The sequence below is a fragment of the Lipotes vexillifer genome, unplaced genomic scaffold (genome assembly GCF_000442215.2).
Source record: "Lipotes vexillifer unplaced genomic scaffold, Lipotes_vexillifer_v1.1 scaffold966, whole genome shotgun sequence".
In the NCBI taxonomy this organism is placed as follows: domain Eukaryota; kingdom Metazoa; phylum Chordata; class Mammalia; order Artiodactyla; family Lipotidae; genus Lipotes; species Lipotes vexillifer.
Window position 1 is genome coordinate 1,101,460 of NW_006795769.1, and position 11,705 is coordinate 1,113,164.

Genomic DNA, 11,705 nt, shown 5'->3' on the forward strand with positions numbered 1-11,705 from the left:
GGGGGCGGCGCCCGGGGTGGCGGTGGTGAGGGCTCAGCTCCTGGGCGTCAGGGCTGCTTTGCTTTTTCACACTGGCCGCCTTCCATCCCCGAATCTCATCCCTGCTTCTCACGCGGTAATCCCGCACCTCCAGGTGAAGGTGTTGGACACCAGCCCTTGTCTTTGGGGTGAATTCTGGGTGACTGTCCACACCAAAAGTGGACTGAGAAAGCAGGCCCTCAGGATGAGATCGGAGGGGTGGCTTTTGGCCAGTGGGGAGGGTTACACCCAGTGACCACACCTGTCACCTGGTGATGTGCCAGCACCAAGGCCATAAGAGCCACGGCAAGGCTGCAAGGCAGCTAGCTGGTCACTGTTGGTGCCACCAGGATCCTAAAGGGCATCGACACCCTGACTCAAGGGGCCTCGGGCAGCCTGTCCAGAGACGCTGTTTGTCCGGCTACAGCTGCCCAGGACAGGGCTGTGACGGCGGCAGGCCACCATGTCTCCCGCGCTGAGTTGGGCCTTGCTGGGGACGAAGCTCATGGGGTGGAAGTGCCCGGAGGGAGCCCGGGGCCATCTTGAACCCCATTCCCTTGGAGGCCTGAGCGTGAAGGGCGGCCTCCCCGCAAGCTGTCGCCCTCCTCTTGCAGCTGCTGCCCAGAGAGTAGGGTCCTGCCTCAGCCAGACTGGGCTGGGTCGGAGGGGCAGGGCCACAGGACCCCGAGCTCTGCCATCTGGGTCCGAGGGTGCCGGGCAGTGGGCAGGGCACAAGGCGGGTGGTCTCCTGCGGCTCCGAGATTTGAGTCCCGGCAAGGACTCTGGAGCTGGTCCTAAAGTGCAGTGTGGAGAAAACCAGTGCCCTTCCGTGGATGGGATGGAGATGCTGCAGCTGCACCCAGCAAACACCGCGAGGGCCCCTCCCAACCCCAGGCTGCAGGGTGCGGATTCCAGAACAGATTCCAGAATGATGCGGCTGGTGGTCCCCAACGCCCCTTTACTTCACCGGACCCTCACCAAGCCTGTGGCCTCACAGGTGCCGGAGGCACCAACAGTTTAAGCCGAGCGGCCGCCGTGCTGGAGGACGCCTCCTCCCCAGGGGTCAGCGAGGCCCCCGCACCTGGTGCGCAGCCGTTGGTCACTGTGTCTCGGGGTGGGCAGCCTGCACTCCCTGCAACAGCCAGCAGTGTGCGCTCAGCGCGGACCCTCCTCCTGGTGGCCGTGTCGTCTGAAGAGTGCCCGGATCCCCTGGACACCCTGCAGGACATCCCACTGGCCCGTGGCATCAAGGCGGGCAGAACAGGGCACAGAAGCTTGAGAGGGTGGAGAAAACCCCAGAGATCCAGTGGGGTCGTCTCCTTTTGTGTTCTTTTTTTAAATCGTGGAAGAATTTACATACAGAAATATGCACAGACCTTAAGTGCACAGTTTGATGATTTTTGACGAACTCTAGGTTACCTGTTCCTCTGGTCAACACGCAGGATCTGCCCGTCACCCCAGGAAGCTCCCCCACGCCCCTTCCCGCGCAGCCGCAATCCTCCCCGACGGAAGCAACTGCTGGGTTTCTTCCCACCGCCAGCTCCTGGTCTGTCTGCTCCTCTCCCGGGCACGCGTGGCGTCGTGTGGTAGATTCCCTCTTGTGCCCAGCACTTCCGCGTGTCTTGGAGGCGGCTGTGCCCACCTGGCGGAGCCGGGCGTGTGGAGGCTCCACGCTCGCTGTGTCCCCACAGATGACCATGGGGTCGTGCACACCTCGGTCGTAGAGCTGCAGCAGAGCCCCTTTATGGACGTCCGCCTCTGCTTCTCTTTGGTAAATTCCCACGAGTGGCAGTGCTGGGCTGTGGGCAGGTCTGGCCCAACTGAGAAGAAACACCCGAGCTGTTCTGGGGGCGTCAGCGGAGCCAGCAATGCCTGGAGAACCAGTCCCACGTCTTCGTCGACTGGCCTGTCGGCCTCTCAGTCCGTCTGGGCTGCCTTCAAAAAGCACTGCAGACCGGGAGCTTTAACAACACACAGTAACTTCTCACGGTTCTGCAGGCTGGAATTCCGAGATCAAGGTGCCAGCAGCTTCGGTGTCTGGTGAGGGCAACTTCTTGCTGTGTCCTCACGTGACAGAAGGGTGGACGGAGCCCTCGGGGGCTCTTCTAAAAGGACACTAATCCCGTCCACAATTGAATCGCCTCTGAAAGGCCCCACCTCGTAACATCATCACACCGGTGTTTAGGATTTCAACTCACGAATCTGGGGCGGGGGGGACACAAACATTCAGTCTGTAACAGTCTAAAGTTTTAGTCGTTTTGGTGGGTTTGTAATGGTGTCTCACCTTGGCTTTAACTTGCTTGCCTGAAGCTCATGGTGAACATTTCTTCACGTGCCTTTTGGCCATTGTCTATCTGCCTTTGAGAAGTCTCCCATCAAATCTTTTGTCCGTTAAGAAAAATTCGGTCACATGGTAGTTCTATTTTTAGTTTTCTGTAAGGAACCTCCATACTGTTCTCCACAGTGGCTGTATCAATTTACATTCCCAACAACAGTGCAGGAGGGTTCCCTTTTCTCCACACCCTCTCCAGCATTTGTTGTTTCTAGATTTTTAGACAATAGCCGTTCTGACCGGCGTGAGGTGATACCTCGTTGTAGTTTTGACTTTTGTTTCTCTACTAATTAGTGATGTTGAGCATCTTTTCATGTGCCTCTAAAAAAAAAATGGTACTGATGAACCTAGCTGCAGGGCAGGAATAAAGTAGACATAGAGAATGGACTGGAGGACACAGGGTGGGAGGGGGAAGCTGGGGCAAAGTGAGAGTGGCATGGACATATATATACACTACCAAATGTAAAATAGACAGCTAGTGGGAAGCAGCCGCATAGCACAGGGAGATCAGCTCGGTGCTTTGTGACCACCTAGAGGGGCGGGATAGGGAGGGTGGGAGGGAGGCTAAAGAGGGAGGAGATATGGGGACATATGTACGCATATGGCTGATTCACTTTGGTCACAACAACACACAACAACAAAAACTAACACCGTATTGTGAAGCAATTATACTCCAATAAAGATTTAAAAAAATTGGAAAGGTTCATGCACCCTAATGTTCATAGCAGCACTATTTACAATAGCCAAGGCATGGAAGCAACCTAAGTGTCCATCAACAGATGAATGGATAAAGAAGATGTGACACACACACACACACACACACACACACACACACACACACATTATAATGTACTCAGCCATAAAATAAAATAAAATAATGCCATTTTCAGAAACATGGATAGACCCAGAGATTATCATACTAGGTGAGGTAAGTCAGACAGAGAGAGGCAAATATCCTATGATATCACTTATATGTGGAATCTAAAATAACGATACAAATGAACTTATTTACAAAACAGACTCTCAGACATAGAAAACAAACTTATGCTTACCAAAGGGGCAAGGAGGGGAGGAATAAATGAGGAGTTTAGGGTTAACAGATACACACACTACATATAAAATAGACAACCAACAAGGACCTACTGTATAGCACAGGGAACTATATTCAGTATTTTGTAATAACCTGTAATGGAAAATAATCTGAAAAAAGGATATACCTATATAGCTGAATCACTTTGCTATACACTTGAAACTAACACAACACTGTAAATTAACTATATTTCAATAAAAATTCACTTGCTGTCTATTTAAAAACTTAATAGACTATTTTTTATAGCAGTTTTAGAGTTACAAAAAAATTGAGTGGCAAGTGCAGAGAATTTCCACACATCCCCTCACGTCCCCTCCCGTTTCCCCTGTTATTTTTATCTTGCATTAGTGTGGTACATTTTTTTTTTTTTTTTTCCCTTTTGCGGTACGCGGGCCTCTCACTGTCGTGGCCTCTCCCCTTGCGGAGCACAGGCTCCGGTCGCGCAGGCTCAGCGGCCATGGCTCACGGGCCCAGCCGCTCCGCGGCACGTGGGATCCTCCCGGACCGGGGCACGAACCCGTGTCCCCTGCGTCAGCAGGCGGACTCTCAACCACTGCGCCACCAGGGAAGCCCAGTGTGGTACCTTTGTTACAACAGTGAACCTATGTTGATACGCTGTTATTAACTAAAGTCCATAGTTTACATTAGGGTTCATTCTTTGTGTTGTACATTCTACAGGTTTTGACAAACACATAATGACATATATCCACTATTATCATATAAAATAGTTTCACTGCCCTAAAATTCCTCTGTGCTCCCCCTGTTCATCCCTTCTTCCAAATCCTTCCAATCACTGATCTTTTTTACTGCATCCACAGTGTCGCCTTTTCTAGAGTTTCATATAGCTGGAATCATACAGTAGGTAGCATTTTCAGATTGGCTTCTTTCACTCAGTCATATGCATTTAAGGTTCCTCTATGTCTTTTCATGGGTTGAAAGCTAATTTCTTTATAGCACTGAATAATATTCCACTGTCTGGATGGACCACAGTTTATTTAACCATTCACCTTCTGAAGGACACCTTAATTGTTTCCGTGTTTTGGTACCTATGAATAAAGCTGCTATAAACATTTGTGAAGAGTTTGTGTGGATGAGTTTTCAGCTCATCTGGGTAAATACCAAGGGACACGACTGCTGGGTTGTATGGTGAGAGTATGTTTAGTTTTGTGAGAAACCACCAAACTATATTCCAGCGTGGCTGCACCATTCGGCGTTCCCACTGGCAGTGATGAGAGTTCCTGTTGCTCCACAACCTCGCCAGCATTCGGTGTTGTCAGTGTCCTGGATTTTGGACATTCTAATAGGTGTCTCCTTATTATTTTAATTTGCAATTCTCAAATGACGTATGATTTTGAGCGTCTATTCATATGCTTATTTTCCATTTGTATATCTTTTTTGTGATGTGTCTGTTAGGACTTCTGCCAATTTTTTGTTGTTTTCTTATTGTTGAGTTTTAAGAGTTCCTTGTATATTTTAGGTAACAGTCCTTTATCAGATGTGTTGTGTTTTGTGCTTTGCAAAGATTTTCTGCCAGTCTGAGGCTCCTCTTTTTATTCTCTTAATGGTATCTTTCACAGAGCATAAGTTGTTAATTTTAATGAAGACCAACTTACGAGTTTTTTCTTTCATGCTTTTTGGTGTTGTATCTAAGAAGCTGCTGCCAAACCCAGGATTATCTAGATATTCTCCTATGTTATTTTTAAGGAATTTTATAGTTTTTAATTTTACATTTAGGGCTATGATGCATTTCAAGTTAATTACTGTGAAGGGCTTAAATCCTGTGTTTAGTTTCTTTTTTCTTTCTCTCGGTTTTTTTTTTTTTTTTTTTTGGCATATCAGTGTCCAGTTGCTCCAGCACCATTTGTTGGAAAGACTACCTTTCCTCCATTGAATAGCCTTTGCTCCTTTGTCAGCAGTTGACTGTATCTGCACGGGTCTGTTTCTGGTCTCTCTATTCTGTTTCACTGATCTGTTTGTCTCTCTTTTCACTGATACCACACTGTCTTGGTTTTTGTAGCTTTATAGTAAGTCTTGAAGTAGGGTAGTGTGAATCCTCCAACTTTGTTCTTTTCTTTCAATATTGTGTTGACTTTTGTGGGTCTTTGCCTCTCCATATAAACCTCAGAATGAGTTTGTCAATATAAGCAAGATAACTTGCTGGGATTTTAACTGGGACTACATGGAACCTATAAATCCATTTGGGAAGAACTGACATTTTGACAGTATTAAGTCTTCCTACCCATGAACATGGAATCTGTCTCCATCTATTTAGATCTCTGATTTCTTACATCAGAACTTTACAGCTCCTCATGCAGATCTTATACATATCTAGTTAGATTTATACCTGTGTACTTCTCTTTGGTACTAATGTAAATGGTATTGTGTTTTTAATTTCAAATTCCAATTGTTTACTGATGGTAGTTACTGTTTTTTAAATTTATTTTTTAAATTATGATACACCAAGACCTTTTTCCTTTAGTGTACAATTCTATGGATTGTGATGTATAGAATTGTGTAATTGTGTAACACTAAATGGTGAAATACTGAATGATTTCCCCCTAAGATAAGAAACAAGGTAAAGATGTCCTCTCTCACCACTCCTACTCAGTGTTGGCGGATCCAGCCAGTGCAATAAGGCAAGAAAAGGAAATAAAGGTAATATAGATTGGAAAAGGAGATACAAAACTTTCCTTATTCACAAACTACATGACTGTCCATGTAGAAAATCCCAGACTAATCTAAAACAATATGGTCATAGGATAACACACAAAAATCAATCCTATTACTATGTACAAGCAATAAAAAGCAATAAAATATTGAAAATTGCAATTGAAAGCAACAGCAGCCTTGAAAGAAAGAATGCATGTGTGAGGGAGAGAGAGAAAGAGACAGAAAGAGAGAGAGAAGAGAGAAAAGCAGACAGAGAGACTTAGGTATAAATCTAACCAGACATGCACAGGATCTGTATGCACAAAATCCTGATAAAAGACACGAAAGAAGACCTACATAAATGAAGAGACATAACATGCTCATAGACTGAAAGACTCAACATGTTATTGAACCAAACTTGGGTCCACTCACCAGCACACAGTAATGCCAATCTTCTGACACTGGGCTGTGGTGAAGGAAAGTGCAGCATTTACTGCAGGCATCAAGCAAGGAGTCCAGGGCAGCTAGTGCTCAAAAGACCCAAACTCCCCGACGGCTTTCAGGGAAAGGGTTTTAAAGACAGGATGAGGGAGGGGGGTCACGGGGTGTGTGATCAGCTTGTGGACGTTCTTCTGATTGGTTGGTGGTGAGGTAATTAGGAGTCAACATCATCAACCTTCTGGTTTCAGCCAGTCTCTCGAGTCTATGTGTTTGTGGGCAGCATACAGTTAACTCCTTCCACCTGGTGGGGGGTTTCAGAATCTGCAAAACAGCTCAAGAATATGGCTCAGAATAGTGTCTGTAGCCCTCGAGGAGGAACTAAAGGTCCTTGACTATTTAATGGCTAAACTATTATTATTTTGTCTTGCTTGGCTGTTTTCCTTTGTTTCTGCATTTTCTCACTTCTCTGCTTAAATGTATTCTTTGGAACTCAGGGAAGGCCTAGGAGGCTAAAGGTTTTCTATAAACAAGAGGCAGGCGGAGGACATGGTGGGGGATGTTTGTCCCGGGAAGGCCGCCCAGGGTCCTGCTCGGTTACCAACATTGTCAGGATGTCAATCTCCCCCATAGTGACCTATAGAATTAACACAATTCCAAAACTCCCAGCAGAACATTTTTTAGATGGAGATAAGAAGAGTGTAAAATTTATATGGCAGGGTAAATGAGCCAGGGTAGCTAAAATAATTTTTACAAAGAAGAACAAAGTCGGATAAATCACTGTACCCAATTTGAATGCGTTCCATAAAGCAACAGCTATCCAAACAGTATGGTATCAGCAAAGGACAAATACACAGTCAATGATCAGAAATTAATGATAAAGAGTCCGGAAACAGATCCACATAAATATGGCCATTTGACCTTTGACAACAGTGCAAGTGAATCCAGTGGAGAAAGGACAGCCTTTTCAACGGTGATGAAAAGTTGATCGGTTGATCGTCCACATGCAAATAATCGAACCTCAACCGAAGCCTCACATCTCACGATTAATTCAAAATGAATCACACATCAGTGTAAAACACAAAACTATGAAATGTTTGTTAGAAAACAGAAAAATACCTTCATGACCTGGCCTTTGTCAAAGAGTTCTTAGACATGATATCAAAAGCATAATCCATAAAATAATTCATAAACGAAGAAATCAATTGGACTTCATCAAAATTAAAAACACGTGCTCTGCCAAAGACAGTGTAAAGAAAACGAAAACACAAGATAAAAACGGGGAGAAATATTTGCAAATCACATATCAAACTTAGGACTTGTATCCAGAATATATAAAAAACTCTCAAAACTCAGTAAGAAAATAACTCAGTTAAAAAGTAGGCAAAAGACGTGAATAGACACTGCACCAAAGATGATGTAATGACAGATAAGCACATGAAAAGATGATCAACATCAAAGCCATTAGGGAAATGCGAATTCAAACCACAATGACACACCACTACACACCAACAAAAACGTCTAAAATCAAAGAGAACACTGGCACTTTGGGATGTGGGGTGCCTGGAATGGCTCAGGCCTTGCAGTTGGAAATGCAAAGTCGGGCAGCCAGTCTGGAAACTGTCGCTCGGGAGTTTCTTTTCTCTTTTTCTTTTTTTTTGGCCACAACACACGGCATGTGGGATCTTAGTTCTCCAACCAGGGATAGAACCCGCGCCCGCTGCACTGGAAGGCGGATTCTGTCCACTGGACCACCAGGGAAATCCTGTTCAGCAGTTTCTTAAACATACACTCACCATACGACCCAGAAATCCTACTTTGTAGAGAAACAAAGCTTACGTCCACATGCAAACCTGTACATGAGGTTCACAATCATCAAAAATTGAAAATGCAAAAGCCTTTCATCAGGTGAACCGGCAAACTGTGGTCCATCCACGTCACAGGACGTATGAGCCATTCGGCCACTCGGATGGATCTCAAAGGCAGTATGCCGAGTCAAGGAATCCAGTCTCAAAGGTGACGCGTGCAATTCTATTTACACGACATTTTTTTTTTTTGACAGATCCTGCCTCAGGTTTATTTATACAAATAGCACAGGACACCAGCCCCATGCAGACAGCAGCCCAGGGGTCACACTAGTCCTTCTGTCCTCACATGGGCAGATAAAGGTCTCTACTTGGGAGCCTTTGTGGGGACCTGAGCGGGAGCTGGAGCCGCCTTGGCCTTGGTAAAGGCAAGATTACAATGCCGGAGATCAGTGTCTGTCAGGAATTATGGGGGGTGGTGGCAGAAAAGGACCGGCACTCAGGAGGTCTTTGGGATGATGGAGCTGTTCTGTGTCCTGATTGTAGTGGTGGTTGCATGAATCTGTGTATGTGTTAAAAATCCAAAAACAAAACAGAAAGGTTACTTAAAAAAACTTTTTTTACTTAAAATTTGTAATTGAAAAAATGGAAATTACACATTCTAGACTAAAATGTCTAGTGAGCTTTAACAGAAGGCAATTTCTCGACTTAGTCAACGGTATTTATCAAAACTCCACAACTGTGCTTAAACGGAGACGTTAAGAGTCTTCCCACTCAAGTCGGAACGCACAGCAAGCTTCCTTCACCGCCAATATTCTTCGAGATGCAGCCGCGCAGATGCAGCCCGCAGAGGAGCAAAGGGGTCCGTGTGTTTGCTGTGACACTGCTGCCTGGGTGGGCGTCCAGGACACCCACCCCGCCACTCTCGGAACCGGCAGATTGGGTACAAACACCAGTGTCTTCTCCATTCCACGTGAGCAGGTGCCCCGCCTCCCTGAGGGAATACAAGAAACAAGCCAAACTAGAAACACGTGAGACCCGTGGGAGGAAAACCCGGAAGCCCCTTTGCAAGACCCTGAAGGGGGTCTGAGCGCACGAGCGTCATGGGTGAAAAGGCAACACCGACACAGCGCGAGGAAGCACTTTCCACACTGGACGACAAGCAGAACACACACCCTGCGACTCTGGCAGGCCCCCGGGGGCCCCACGTCACCCTTGGGAGCGTCACTAAGCAAGCCCCCAAAAGGAACCCTCACAGGGGCCAACCCGGGCGTTGAGGGGGCAGTCGGCCCAGACCAGCCGCAGCTCCATCAGGCCGTATTTCGATCCGTGTTGGCTGCGTTCGCGGGAGACGGGGCTCCGGGCCCCTCCCGCCGCCCTGGGTGTGGGGTCAGAGACAGCCGAGGGGCAGGGGGAGTAACACCTGTAACACCTGCACAGCCAAAGCACCACGCAGGGCCAGGAAGAGAAGTGTGGATCCCGGGGACCCCTGACCCTCAGGAGCCCTGGCTGTCCTGGGACCATTCCCCATATCTCTCCAGAGCCCTGGGGTCCCAGGACCTCCCCGCCCAAGCCCTGGGGTCCTATAGACAACAGCCTGTAAACAGTAGAATCACCAGAAACGCCTCCCAGGACCGAGCTGGAATTGATGCCTGCTTTGTGCTTCCTGAGGTGTTAGTGGAAAAAGCCATTTCCTACCAACAATAATACGTACTTAGTTGGTGCATTTTCATACTTGGTCTGTTTGTTATAAGGGCCAGATCTGTTTATGCCTCAAAAGATTTTTGACTAAAAATGTTCCTAAAGAAGCAACTTTGTTATTATAGTACCCAATACACATTAAAAACAAACAAAAAACCCCACAGGATTCATTGTCAAATGATTCGTATTTTCACATTCAGATAAAATCCAGAGGCAATCAGGCTGCAACAAGAGTCTGATGGACACGTCAGCCTGCTGGTGGTTGAGACCGACAGGCCTCAGGCACCGAGAAAGCATCTCATGGCCACCTGCCACGTAAAGCCAAAACACACCAAATGCATGGGGTGCTGCCTGCCACCTGGACGGAGGGGTTGCCTGTGTACCCTGCAGGAGCCTGTTACTTAAAGGAGCACGGCTGCACTCCAGCGCAACTGGGAGTGGGCGCCGCAAGGTTACTGACCTAGCAAGAGGGCCCCATGCCCCGGGCCTGGCCACAGCTGCCCCAACCAGGACTGCTGGCCCCACTGGGGGTTTTATCCGTAAGAACCAAAAGTCAAAGGGACACATTTATCCTCAGCCAGGCAGCAGGTATGGCAGAGGCCCCTGGCTGTGCGTGCTGTGTGCTCCTTTCCTGCGGCCTCCAAAGCCTCTGTCTCACGGCAGGGGATGCAGGATCACAACTGTAACAGCGCTGCCGGTTAAAGCGGGACTTGCACGTTTGATGCCAATGGAGTCTCGCTGGAGAAGCAAATCTCCTGTGCGAGCTACAGGCAGGCGCAGCCTCCCCTTAGTCCCTCGCAGCCCCTCCTCCCAGGCTCAGGGGCTGGGGGGCAGGGGAGCCCCGGGCCTGGCTAATCTCCTTCTCACTCTTTCATGGGGTCAAGGGGCCTGGCGCTGCCATCCCTGCAGCCCACCCAGTGCCTCAGTGAACATGGACATTTACACGTGGCTTCGGCACCTTGACATTCGTTAGGTGGAGTAAACGATTTACCAAAAATAAGTAAAATAGGTAAAATTAGTTTCTTAAGACTAAATTTACCTTTAAAGTTTAATGATCTGAAACCCACGAGAGCATAATTTTGGTCAACATATTCTCTTTTTCAATCCTGGTTTCCTCAGATGTTCAAGATTGCTGTAAATTACTTAACCTTTAAAAATGAAAAGTTATGGATATAGTAAATTGTCTGCGATAGCTGATCGCATGTGTCAACCTGACCAGGGCCCCAGTGCCGAGATTAAAATTATTCTGGTGTGTGTGTGAGGGCGATCCCGGAAGAGATGAGTCTTAGAACCTCCCGTGTGGGAGGGCATCACTCACCGCCCCCCACCAAGGCCTGGACAGAACGAAAGGGAGGCAGAGGGCACCCTCACGAGAAATGCGCGTGCACACGTGTCCCAACACGCCGAGAGAGGGTGTAACGCCAACCGGCGGTCCACCGCCCAGGGGAACCAGCGGTTTTCTTTCACACAGGTTCCCTGGCACACACAGCTGCAAACCAAAGACAGTTCTCTCTCCAAGCCAACAGATGGGTGTGGGCTCCCCGAGTTCCCATCAAACCTCTGGTGCCAACACTTGACCAGCTTCAGGAAGTGCTGCATCCAAGGTCACAGTCACAAACGCCATGTGGGGCAGAGTCATCAACCTGTGAGGGTCCAGGCTGGGGCTGGGAGG